We start from the raw sequence: 11,232 nt of genomic DNA on the forward strand, positions 1-11,232 counted from the left end.
CAAAAAATGTTTTCCTTGCTGCTTTAACACAGCCTCACCTGTGATCTGATAAATGTTAAGATTCAGTTCAACCTTTGTCCCATTTATCCACATTATATTTCATAGATATGCACAATAAAACAAATTGTTTTTATTAAACAGACAAATTTTATACATAGTACATATAATTTGCAAATTGACAGAAATCCATGAGAATTAATTGTCAAAGTTGCCATTAAAGTCAAGCATCAATCTTTGCTCATATTTTTGTTATTGTACTTTTATGTTTAGCTGTGACTAACTGAACACATTTGTGTCCTGCTTTGAATGAAAGGGTCCATTTCTCAATTTAAACATCTTTTCAGTCAGGTCCCAATTAGGCATTCTTTAATTGTTAATAGGTAAATATGAGGGTTGGGATCAAAATGTTGTGCTCCCTCTCTGTCTCTCCGTTTCTGCTCTTCAGAAATAATACTGATCTTTTATGGAACAGCAAAACTGAGATGAACTTTTCTTTTTTAATATCCTCACACAGATCGACCCATAATTGAAATTGGAGCGATTTTCGTCTACTTCGTTTTTTTTTCTTCTCTCAGTCAAAACATAACCACGATATTCAAATATCAAAATGCAGCTGTTAGTGTGACCTTGTCGGTGTCAGACTCCAGTAAGACACAGCCTCACACAGCCTGCAGAAAATAACGAGCAATTCGCGCAGTTACTTTGCTACACTGCTCTCGTGCTCTGGGGGGCTTGTAGATGTCTGGGGCCTTGATCTCCTCCATTCCTGCTTCATGTCCTGGGGGGCAGGGCTCCCCACACCTACTATTAGACAGTTACACGGAGAACCCTTGTGAATATATGGATCTACACGCACACAGGTGTGTGTTGTCGGACTTGTGTGCTGCTCAGTAACATTCAATATTTATTATTTACTGTTACTTGTGGTTATGTTGGTTGTTGCTGTGGATGCGGATGTGCTCATGTGTAAGCCGCTGCTTTGCGCTGCGTTTGGCTGGGAATTGTTGAAATTAAATATTTACATCTTCGTATATGAATCACATGAATTAGCGCACTGTGCATCACCCCAAGGAAATTTCTACTTACTAAATCTGGACCTGGATATCAGCTTCACACCAGCCATTCGTAGTGTTATAAGTCTACTTCACGATCTTCTGAAGAGTCCCGAGTGTTTGGTGACTTCTGACTGACTTTTAAGTTTAAACAATACTCTGGCACGGAAAAGGTTACAACTTTCTTTGGACTTTTATACCCCTGAAAAAATGCTTCCTCTCTCTCACAGAATCTGTTGATTTCGGAGCCTTGAACTGGTTCAAAGGCCTTGACTGTCTTACTCGCCACATATTGACAACAATATTCGTACTGATTTATTTTAGTATTATTGTCGATATTACAATATTTCTGAGACTGTAATAGCTCGTTTTTAAGCCTCCCAGTTATCAGTATTGTGATCACACTATTGCTTTAATATTATTGAGACTACACAACACATTCATCCCTGACCTCCACATATCCAGCTGAACAGGATTACTATACTCTGTGTAGATTTACACATTCTTTCGTGGAACATTGAAATAACTGTGTTGTGTAGTTTTTTAACATATCTCCTGGATCATTACTAACTGTATGTTTAGTTTTACTTGTAGAGTTGTTGGTAAGACCAGACAAGGAGTTCAAACAATTTCATTTTATGGTTCCCAAAACAAAACAAGCCGAAAAACAATGAAAATAATGACATAAACCTTTAAAAACAACTGTAAGAGTGAACGGTAAGAGTGTGCATATTATCCAGCAGAGGGCACCATTATATCAAAAAATCGTTCAAATGTGACTTAAAGCTTTATTAAATGAAGCACGTCTATTAAAGTATAGTTACTACTTTTGGTGGTGGCTGTAAATGCTGCACTTGAAGCACAGTCCTTACCAGTTAGAGCATTTTAAAGATGTCGAGGTGAAATATTGAGGACAATTTTTTCAAACTTGCTAAATGTGTCATTTATAGAAGAGAAATAACAGCTTTTGAAAAATTGAACGTTGATCTGAATTCTGAGAAAGCTGCAAAAAGTTAGCTGGAAAATGAACAGTGCAACAGATTTCACAGAATCTGGTGAAAAAAAACAAACTAAATTCATTGTGGTTGGAATCTGTTTTAATCAAGATTTTCATGGATTCGTGCACATTCTCCACTTCCTGGTATCAAACAACAAACATTTTACAGTGCTCAGGATGACTTCATTTACATGCAACAAGTTTGACTTTTTCCTTTAAAACAAAAACAAAATGCTTCAAATTCATATTTTGAATGATCACTTTCCCCCCTGTAAACCTCTCTGAAATAAAAAGCTTATATTTAGATATGATAAAAACAACTGAGTCACTGACTCAAAGCAAATAACTATAAAATATGATACAAAATAAGCAGCCCGAGCATCCTCAGGTCATGGTGTTGCTCACAGTCCCATCACAGAGGGAAGCACAGCAGCACCCGTGGATGGAAGGAGAGTGCATTCAGTCCACTCAGACGGACTAGCTCATGTCCGAATCCGGGACTTTCCAGTTCAGCTGGAAGCCTTTGTCGTAGACTTCGTAGAGCACTTTCGTCACGTAATGATTCCCTCCTTCCTGATACAGCTCCAGGTACTTCCTGTAAAGCTTCAGGGCCGTGCATGAGTCCTCCGTGCTGTCGTGGGTTTCTCCCTGGATGTTGAGGCCTGTGGACATGAAAAAAAGGTCAGGAATGATTAAAATGAAAGTGTTCAGCTTCAGATTACAGTGTGGATATGAGGAATTGACACGTACGCTTTAGTGCATGAACTCAAAAAAGCCTCTAAATACTTTGTTGTTCAGATTTAATTCCAAGATGAGTTTGATGACAACTAAAACATCATGAACTATACTGACTTAATACTGAATACTTAACTTAATACTGACAGTAATATGAGCGGATTATCCAGTTTACATATTTGGATCCTAATCCCTCTCGCTGTAATAATGTGATTTAATTCGATTACAGACTCATATTTGGATTATTTGGATTTGATTTTGTTTTTTTTGTTTCTACTAACTTACCAAGAAAATACCAAGCAAGGAATTTCAGAGAAATCATCCTCTTGTAGGGCAATCGGAAGAGGTGCACGGTGTCGATAACTTGATCTTTGGGAACCTTAAGAAACAGAAAATAAAAAACATTAAAATCAAAGCACATCTATAAAAAAAAATCACATCTTTAAACGATATGAACTAATTTGAAATTTAAAACTGATGAAATAACGTACCACTAAATTAATGACACGAAAGTCATTCTGCCGGCCGTGGCCGACGAAGCGAACTCCTGCATCGATGAGGAAGCGTAGCTTCAGGTAGGTCGACTTCAGCGTGGTCACGTGCTTAGAGGATACTGTGGCATCCAGGTCTCCAGGTTCGATTCCAGAGTATTTTGTCAAATAGTCGACCACCTGGAAGAACAAATTGACAAGTTAGCGGGTGGATCCTTGAAACATTATATATTCATTCTTTCAGGTCATCGTGGTCTTTTCTCTCTGCAGCTTCTCACCTGCTCCTGAGTGGAGATGTAATCATCGATGAAGGGGACCCCCTCGTTGGGCCCCTGACCCCTCACACAGGTGATCCTGGCCACAGACATCTGACTGGGCGTGATGGTCGATTTGGTGCCGTCGCTATGCAGCACTGCTTCCTCCTGCAAACGCACACATTCAGGGGTCAAATTTGTTTTAAATACTTGAGTCAGATTAGCTGAACTACTGAAAATATGTACTAGGAATATTTAAAATTGTTTTTGATCCTATATTATAATAAATGATGGTATCATAGCCAGACTTACCTCACTGAGCTTTACAAACTCAGCGTCCAGCCCCACCAGGTCACCAGCCTGCGGCATCTCACTGACTGTGAGTGGGATGAAAGTGGCGTCTGTCTTGCTATGCTTCTCAGTCCGATATAAGTCGGATTTGACTTCAGACTGATTGTGCTGACACTCACTGCGGAGGTCGTATTTGGTGTGGTAGTTTCTCTTGGCGTAACACAGGATGGCTGGCACTTTCCAGCTCACATCAAACTGTGCAGCCTCAGTCTGAAAACAAAAGGAGAAACATTTTTAAATGACTGCACACATTAAAGTTAGCATGAATAAACAAGCAGGAATCTTATCTAGGATCCTTACCTGCTCAATCGGCTCAATGAGGAAGTCATTGAAGAGGTACCACTGCTGGCGAGAGACTCCCTGAAATAATAAAATCATTTTGAATGTTAAAAATGAAACTTTTTGTAGTCAGCAGATGTCAAACTTTTCTTATCTAAGCGTCGCTCACCTCTTTTCTTTGATGGTAGGTCTCACCCACTTTGATGTGTGCGACCATATTACCACCCGCGCCAGCGTCCAGGATGTGCGGCACCGTGGCCACCAAGTCATACAGAGAAGCTCCCTCCGCCTGTTCAGCAGCACTTAACTAGTAACAGAAAGTGCAAATAATTGTAAGATAAACTTTTTCATTTCACAAAATTCATGTGTTACAGAAACAAAAACACTAAAACCAACCTATAGTTCAATATCTACAGATTAGTGTAATAATGTTTTAAAAATATTGCTCCTGGAAATATGGTTTTAATCTTGAAGTGAAATTTTAACTTGGTGATGAAAAGTTACTCAATTATTTCTTCAAGTGCAAAGATCAGCTGAAAATCTAAAGTCCTCACCTCCTCGCCCTCAGGCCAGCTGCTGATCTCCAGTCTCTGACTTTTGCTGAGGGACATCTTGAGAGTGGCGGGGATCCACACGTGACGCTGATCCTGATCTGTCTTCTGCATGGATTTGTTGAAGGTGTACTATAAAAACAGAAACATGGGCAATCATGTAAATAATGAACAGATAAATCATTACTTTCTTTTAACTGTATTTAAACACAGTGAATCAGTGGCTTACCTCGGCCTGAACCTTCCAGAATTCGGCCTCTTTGCTGCTGTTCACCTCACAGTTTATCACCAAAACATCTGGGAGACGTCGAATGTTGCGTGTCTGCACCTACAGTGTAACACAAAGAAATGATTACCCTGCACAACAGGCAACAATCAACCATAAATGAATTGTCATTATGAGTGAATGAAAGCTGTAACTCACTGTGGGCTGATACTTGTCACAGTTTCCACACCATGTGTGAGATCTCTGCTGCAGGCAGATGCTTTTCTTCAGGATCTCAGCAAAGTCGTGCTCCTTTATTCTTTCTCCTGAAGTGTCAAAGTACAATGAATATCAGTGTATACATCAAATCAAGCAGATATTTCCCTCTGCTCATTCAAAAACTAAATTAATTCAAACCATTATGTAATCATTAATAGTTCAAGTTTCAAAGACAGAGTAATTCACAGTCACAGATATCCATGCTCTCAGTGCTCTCAGACTCACCTTGAGAGTCAGGGTAATGCATGTTGAACAGCAACATGAGGGAGGAGTAGACTGTTTCTATGCCACAGAGACACGGGCTGCGGTTCTCAACTTCAGAACAAAACAGCTCTCTAATGACAGAGTCGCCAGAGGAGCCCAGAGAACTGCAACACAAACACAAATCACAGTTTCAGAAACCAGAAGGAAAACTCTGCATTTATAAACAAACATAATGATAAGACTGGGACAGTGTCCAGTAAGAATGCAGGTCAACAACGATGTGTTTTACCTGCTCCTGGTCGTCCTGTAGGCCCGTGGATCCTCCTGCTCCTGTGTCTCCTGGAAGAGCTGGTAGAGGATGAAGTGATTCCATCTCTGGATTAAGCGACCTAGCTCGACTGTTCCTGTCGTCTCCTCATAGTTTGAGAGGATCAGGCCCATCTCTTTGGCTTCAGGGACGTTTCGAAGTGCTCTGAGGAAGTTGCTGGCCTTAAGGAAGAAGACATTAGAGGTTACTTTGGGCAGTCACAACAAAATGAGATTTCAAAGTAAGAGCCTTGCAATTCCCAACAGATTGAAAACAAAGAAAGAAAGAAACTTACCTGACATGGATCTCCTTGTGACAAATCCAACATGTGGAAGAGGAAGCCGAGTTCACAAGCCAAACAAAACTCCTTGTGGCACAAATGATTCTGAACAAGGCAGCGAACTGGCTCCAGGAAGTATAACACCTAAGATGCAAACATAAAAGACCCATGGAACATTTGACAAATTGTCTCATATTAAAAATTAAATGTACACATTGTGAATCTTCAGCTTCTTACCTGGATCATGCAGTTACAGTAGGCGTTGGGAATCTGCGGCTCCAGGCCAGCAAACAACGTCCTGTTGTAATGTTTGAAGTCAAAATCTTCCCGTCCACGTTTAGAGTATTTAATTGTCACCTGAAGCACAACAAACACATCTTCGTCACATGTTTGGGAAATCAAAGCTTGTAGCAACACTCTAGAAATTGTTACATGTCATATTTAACTGTATCTCTATGAACACCAGGGTGAAACGTAGCAAGTCCAACCTTTCTGTACTTTTCGGGAACAGTGTGAAGGAGCGGCTCTTCATCACTCTCTGTTAGAGATTCAGGGATGTGGTTGTAATAACCAGGTGACTCTTCTTTATTTGCAGGGACCTGCAAACAACAAACAGGAAAAAAAAACTTAAAATGCACCACGTGGAGATGGGTTTAACTTTTTTTGTAAATTTATTACAATATTGTAAAAATTACAGTTTAAAAGAGCAATAAGTTTTTTACATACCTGGTTACAGGGGCAGGCGGAAGGATTTTCCACATAACTGTTGAAGCCAACAGTTTCAATAGTTTGTGGGATTTCTGGGTCCATCCCAGGAGCCCACCTGTTAAAAAGAAACATGTTTTAGATGGAAACCTTTAATGGGAACTACATGAGACTCTAACCATTTATATCAACTGGGGAAGACTCGACATTATCTTACAAACTTTTATTGAATCTGAAAACAATATGTATGAACGCTCTAATGCAAACTCTTCAGTCTCGTTAGTGATTGTGTTACCTTGAGCTGGGTGTAGCCTGGGCAGTGGGGATGGGAGAGCAGGGCTGCAGGTTATGATTCCAGGCCAGCTGAGGCTGTGCATCCACAACGCAGGGCTCTCTGGAGTAGACGTTAAACATAACGTCCCGAGTATCGGACCAGAGACGCACACACCCCCCCCCCCCGAATCTCCAAAGGCTAAGGCTTGTTTGCTGGATGAGACCTCAAAACTTGTGAGAAAGTGGCCGTTTGTGTTGACGTGGAAAATATCCGCCATGTTGGCGAGGCCAGTGGGCTCACAGAACTGACACTCACCTGGAAAAAGACACAGAATGCAGGCAGTTATAGCAAAGCCACAAATCACACAAAGATTTTGTATGTCACATTTATTGGCCAAACATAGTAAGACTATGCTACAGAAAACTGGACTAAAGAATCCTGAAGCCAGCTTCATACCTGTCTGTGAGATGATTGCGAGCCGTGACGTGTAGGTAGGAATGAAGCGCACAAAGAATGGATCCACATGCACCCAAAGGGGGGTTGCAGCTCGCATCATGCGGAGGTCATACACCATCAGGAAACGTTCATTCAGCCCTCGGCTGGAGAACCCACTCACAGCCAAAAGGTTTCCATGAACATCAAAGTCTGACAGGCCGCCAGGAAATGCGTCAAACTTTTGTGTCCTAAATGTGCGCAAGTCTCGAAGGGTCACCTGTTATCAGCAGAGGGTCAGTGTTAGAGAGATATAAACCAAACCTCATCAAACTGATCCAATCAGGGGATACTTACTTTGCCAGAAGGATGCCCAAAGACGAAGAAACGATTGGTCTGACGCATTATTGTCACTCCAGGTGCCTCCACTGTGAACTGAAAGGACAATCAAGACAGCAGACAGTCAGACACTCGCTGTGAAGTCAGTTGTATGATGTGCCAGTGGTGTAAGCATAGATAGTTGTGGATTTTGATAAACATAAGCCTGGTGTCTTACTTTTTGAGTTTCTTGAAGTGTGTTCATGTCAATTTCAACCACATAGTTTTGTAATCCCCCCATGAGCAGCATGTTATCAGTCATGAGGAGACTGTGCATATCAGCTCCTTCTTCCATCCTGCAAAGCACCAAAAATGGCCATTAATTCAATAACATAAGGAATAATTTCACAGCTTCAGATCATCAACAGTCAATGTAACACTTACCGATAATCAAACATGACGAGGCCTCCACGAGTGTAACATCTGAGGTTGCACTCAGAAAGGAACAGCACGCCTGTTTCCAAACTCTGTATGTGTCTGATGGCATCAGTTGCGTGCACTTGGAAAGAAGAGTAGTGTGCCATCGTAGGTCCAAGGAAGGATTTTACATGACCCTAAGAGAAGGGCACAAATATTATTACAGAGTGCAACGTTTAAGGTGAATGTAGAAGAAACAAACTCTGCTGAAGCATCATTTTGGCTCTTACCGTGTAGTTTCCCATCCAGAGCATTTCCCGCTGCAGGTCAAAATGTGTTGCAGTGACGGGGATGCCAGCTTCTGAAACTTTACTGTGCAGCTCAGAAAAAATCCCCTTCCTTACGTGCACAGGCTCAGGAACGGTCACAGCCAGCTCCTGTGTGTACACTCCCACGTCTTGGTGGAGGTTTGGATTCAGATATGAGTTCATGGAGGGCTCCAGTCCCCCAGGAGTCCACTGAGGAGACCAGTGAGGAGTCCAGTGAAGAGAGTTCATAGTCCTGTGATGGTTGGCCCAGTATTCACCTAATCTTGTGCTGAGAGCTTCAAAAATCTTCTTCAGCTAAATCAGCCTGCAGAGGAACTGGAACTTCTGTAAATAGTAGTACTTGCAGGTTTAATCCCAATCTCTTGAAATGCAGAAAACTGGAGTCCAGATCTAAAGTCTGATGGATAGAGCCACGTATTTAACCTCCACTGGGATTCAAGGCGGTCCTAAGAGTCGTTGACTGTCCCTGCATTAAACGTTAGGCTCACAGGTTTCAGGGTCTGAAACAAGGTGGGTGCGGCTGAGTTTACATGAATACAGGTGTGAATTCTTTAGGAGACGTGGGCATCATATCATCATTAAGCCCACATTAAGGTGTCAGAGGGGGGTCGACCCAGTTTTTGCCTGAGCGTATTGTTTCTGAATTGCACCAAGATAATGAGTTTGATCAGACTGGGAGGACCTCGTTTAGCACGCTTAATCCACACCTTGATTAACAGCCGTCGTCAACAGGTCGTCAAAAGCACCAAATTCCTTGGTGTCCGAGATGCACCAGATGTTGAGTTTGATTCTTCTGAGCTTCTCCAACAAATTTGCTGCATGTTGGACAACAGTTATGTTACACATATTGTAACAAACTAACCATGATTTAATCAATTAAATGGTCCTTTAGCGTGACTGTTGTTAAAATTCACTGGATTAATGTCAGAGTTCAGTCTTGATCCTGTGTATCCAGGTAGTTGTTGTTCTGAAGTGGTGATCAAAAAGTTGTGGAAATGGATCCATATAGATGAAAAACATTATCATCAGTGGTGAATTCAACATTTCAGTAACAATTAAAATAAAAATTGACTGGATTAATCTCAGAGTTCAACATTGATTAAATGAAATTAAAGTTTTAAACTTTACAGGCTTTATTTTCTCATCCACTTAATGAAAAATACAACTTTTGGTTTAGTCCTAGCTGAAACCATATAATCCAAATTTGATGCTCTCATTGGTTGAGTCAGTTTAATTGAAGCTAATAGTTGACTGTTGATTAAAGATAGTTTCAGCTATTGTCTGTTATCTGTTTCAGTGGTATTGATTAACCTTGGAATGGTGATTGTTTGGTTTTAATTAACAAAGGACCATCAGCACTTATCCAAACTGCATTTGTGTGAATAAAATAAATGACAACCAACATTCAAAAACACAAAAATGAGCACTTTTATTGATTTCATCATGTTCCTGTTTCCATCAGTTTATTCAACAAACTAGTTATAACAAGTTTATGATCTTACAATAAAGACACTTAAGTCATTTTCCTCAGCCTGTGCTTTTCTGGGTCAACTTCCTGTTTCATGTTTGACCCACTCACCTGTGTCACAGCAATAGAACATGAAAATTTAAGCTTTTTAACTTTTTTAGTAACGAATTTAACTCATCGGGCGAGGAAATAAACCCTGTGTAGCCTTAATTCAGCTTTTAACATGTTTAGTGTTACTAACAAAGAAAAGATCCACAGACATGATTTGGGCCGAAACAAAAGAAAAAGTCTTTTATGGGGCAGGCTCGTTGGAGACCAGGCGGGGCTCATTTAACCCTTCTGATTCACACCTTGATACCAGCTTGAAACCTGTGACCCTAAAAAACAAAGACAAGCTCAACGACTCTCAGGACCACACTAACCATAAAATTAAACAACAGTTTGTCCCATTTTTGGAAAACATCTTTTGCTTCTGGAGTAAAATAAAACAAATACTATAAAGATTAGTTTCATGTGGTTTGAGCGACTTCCTGTATCTGTCCTTGTGACAGCAGAGTTAGAGAAAGTGTGCAGCAGATTAGTTTGAGTTTCAAACACAATTTGTCTAAATGTTGAAAAAGCCTGAATATTTAAATACTGTTTAAGTCTTCTTTGATCTTTTATTTCACAGTCTGACTTACACTGCAGCTGCCATCTTGTTGCCCTCCAGGAAAAATATAATACATAAATTTGTATTACATGAACATTGCCAAGTCATTTACTGGCTAATAACTTATATTTATCAATTACATTTAGTACATTTAGGACCTCTGAAGGGTAACATCCTCTAGTGTCTCAAAAATGTTTTTACTTGCTGGTTTGACACAACCTGAGCTGTGATCTGATGAATGTTAACATTCAGTTCAACCTTTGTCCCATTTATCTACATTATATTTCATCCATATGCACAATGAAACAAATTGTTTATACATTTCTCATTTTACTCAGCTTTTCAATCAGGTCCCAATCAGATATTCTTTCATTGATGTTTTGAATATGAGAGAGGTATCGAAATAATAATGATCGAAAGGTTGCGCTCCCTCTCTGTCTCTCTGTTTCTGCTCATCAGGAATAATTCTGATCAGTTATGGAACATCAAAACTGAGCTGAACTTGTCGGTCTTGCATTCACTGTAATGTACGGTTATGTTGGTTGTTGCTGTAGTTTCCCTGCTTTGTTGTTCTCTTCTTGCATGTTTTTCCCCTGGCAGGTGATCCAGTTAATTTTAGTGTCTTTTCTCTCTGTTCCATCTATTTTCTTTCCAT

At 40.4% G+C, this 11,232-nt stretch overlaps 1 pseudogene; it reads right to left on the reverse strand.

The window, feature by feature from the left end:
• Positions 1-2,526: 2,526 nt before the first annotated feature.
• LOC146606825 (PAN2-PAN3 deadenylation complex catalytic subunit PAN2-like) lies at positions 2,527-8,688 on the reverse strand (annotated as a pseudogene).
• Positions 8,689-11,232: the final 2,544 nt, after the last annotated feature.

This window comes from Diplotaxodon limnothrissa, unplaced genomic scaffold (genome assembly GCF_057381915.1).
Source record: "Diplotaxodon limnothrissa isolate DT_005_m unplaced genomic scaffold, D_limnothrissa_male_GT1.1 unmapped_scaffold_6, whole genome shotgun sequence".
NCBI lineage: Eukaryota > Metazoa > Chordata > Actinopteri > Cichliformes > Cichlidae > Diplotaxodon > Diplotaxodon limnothrissa.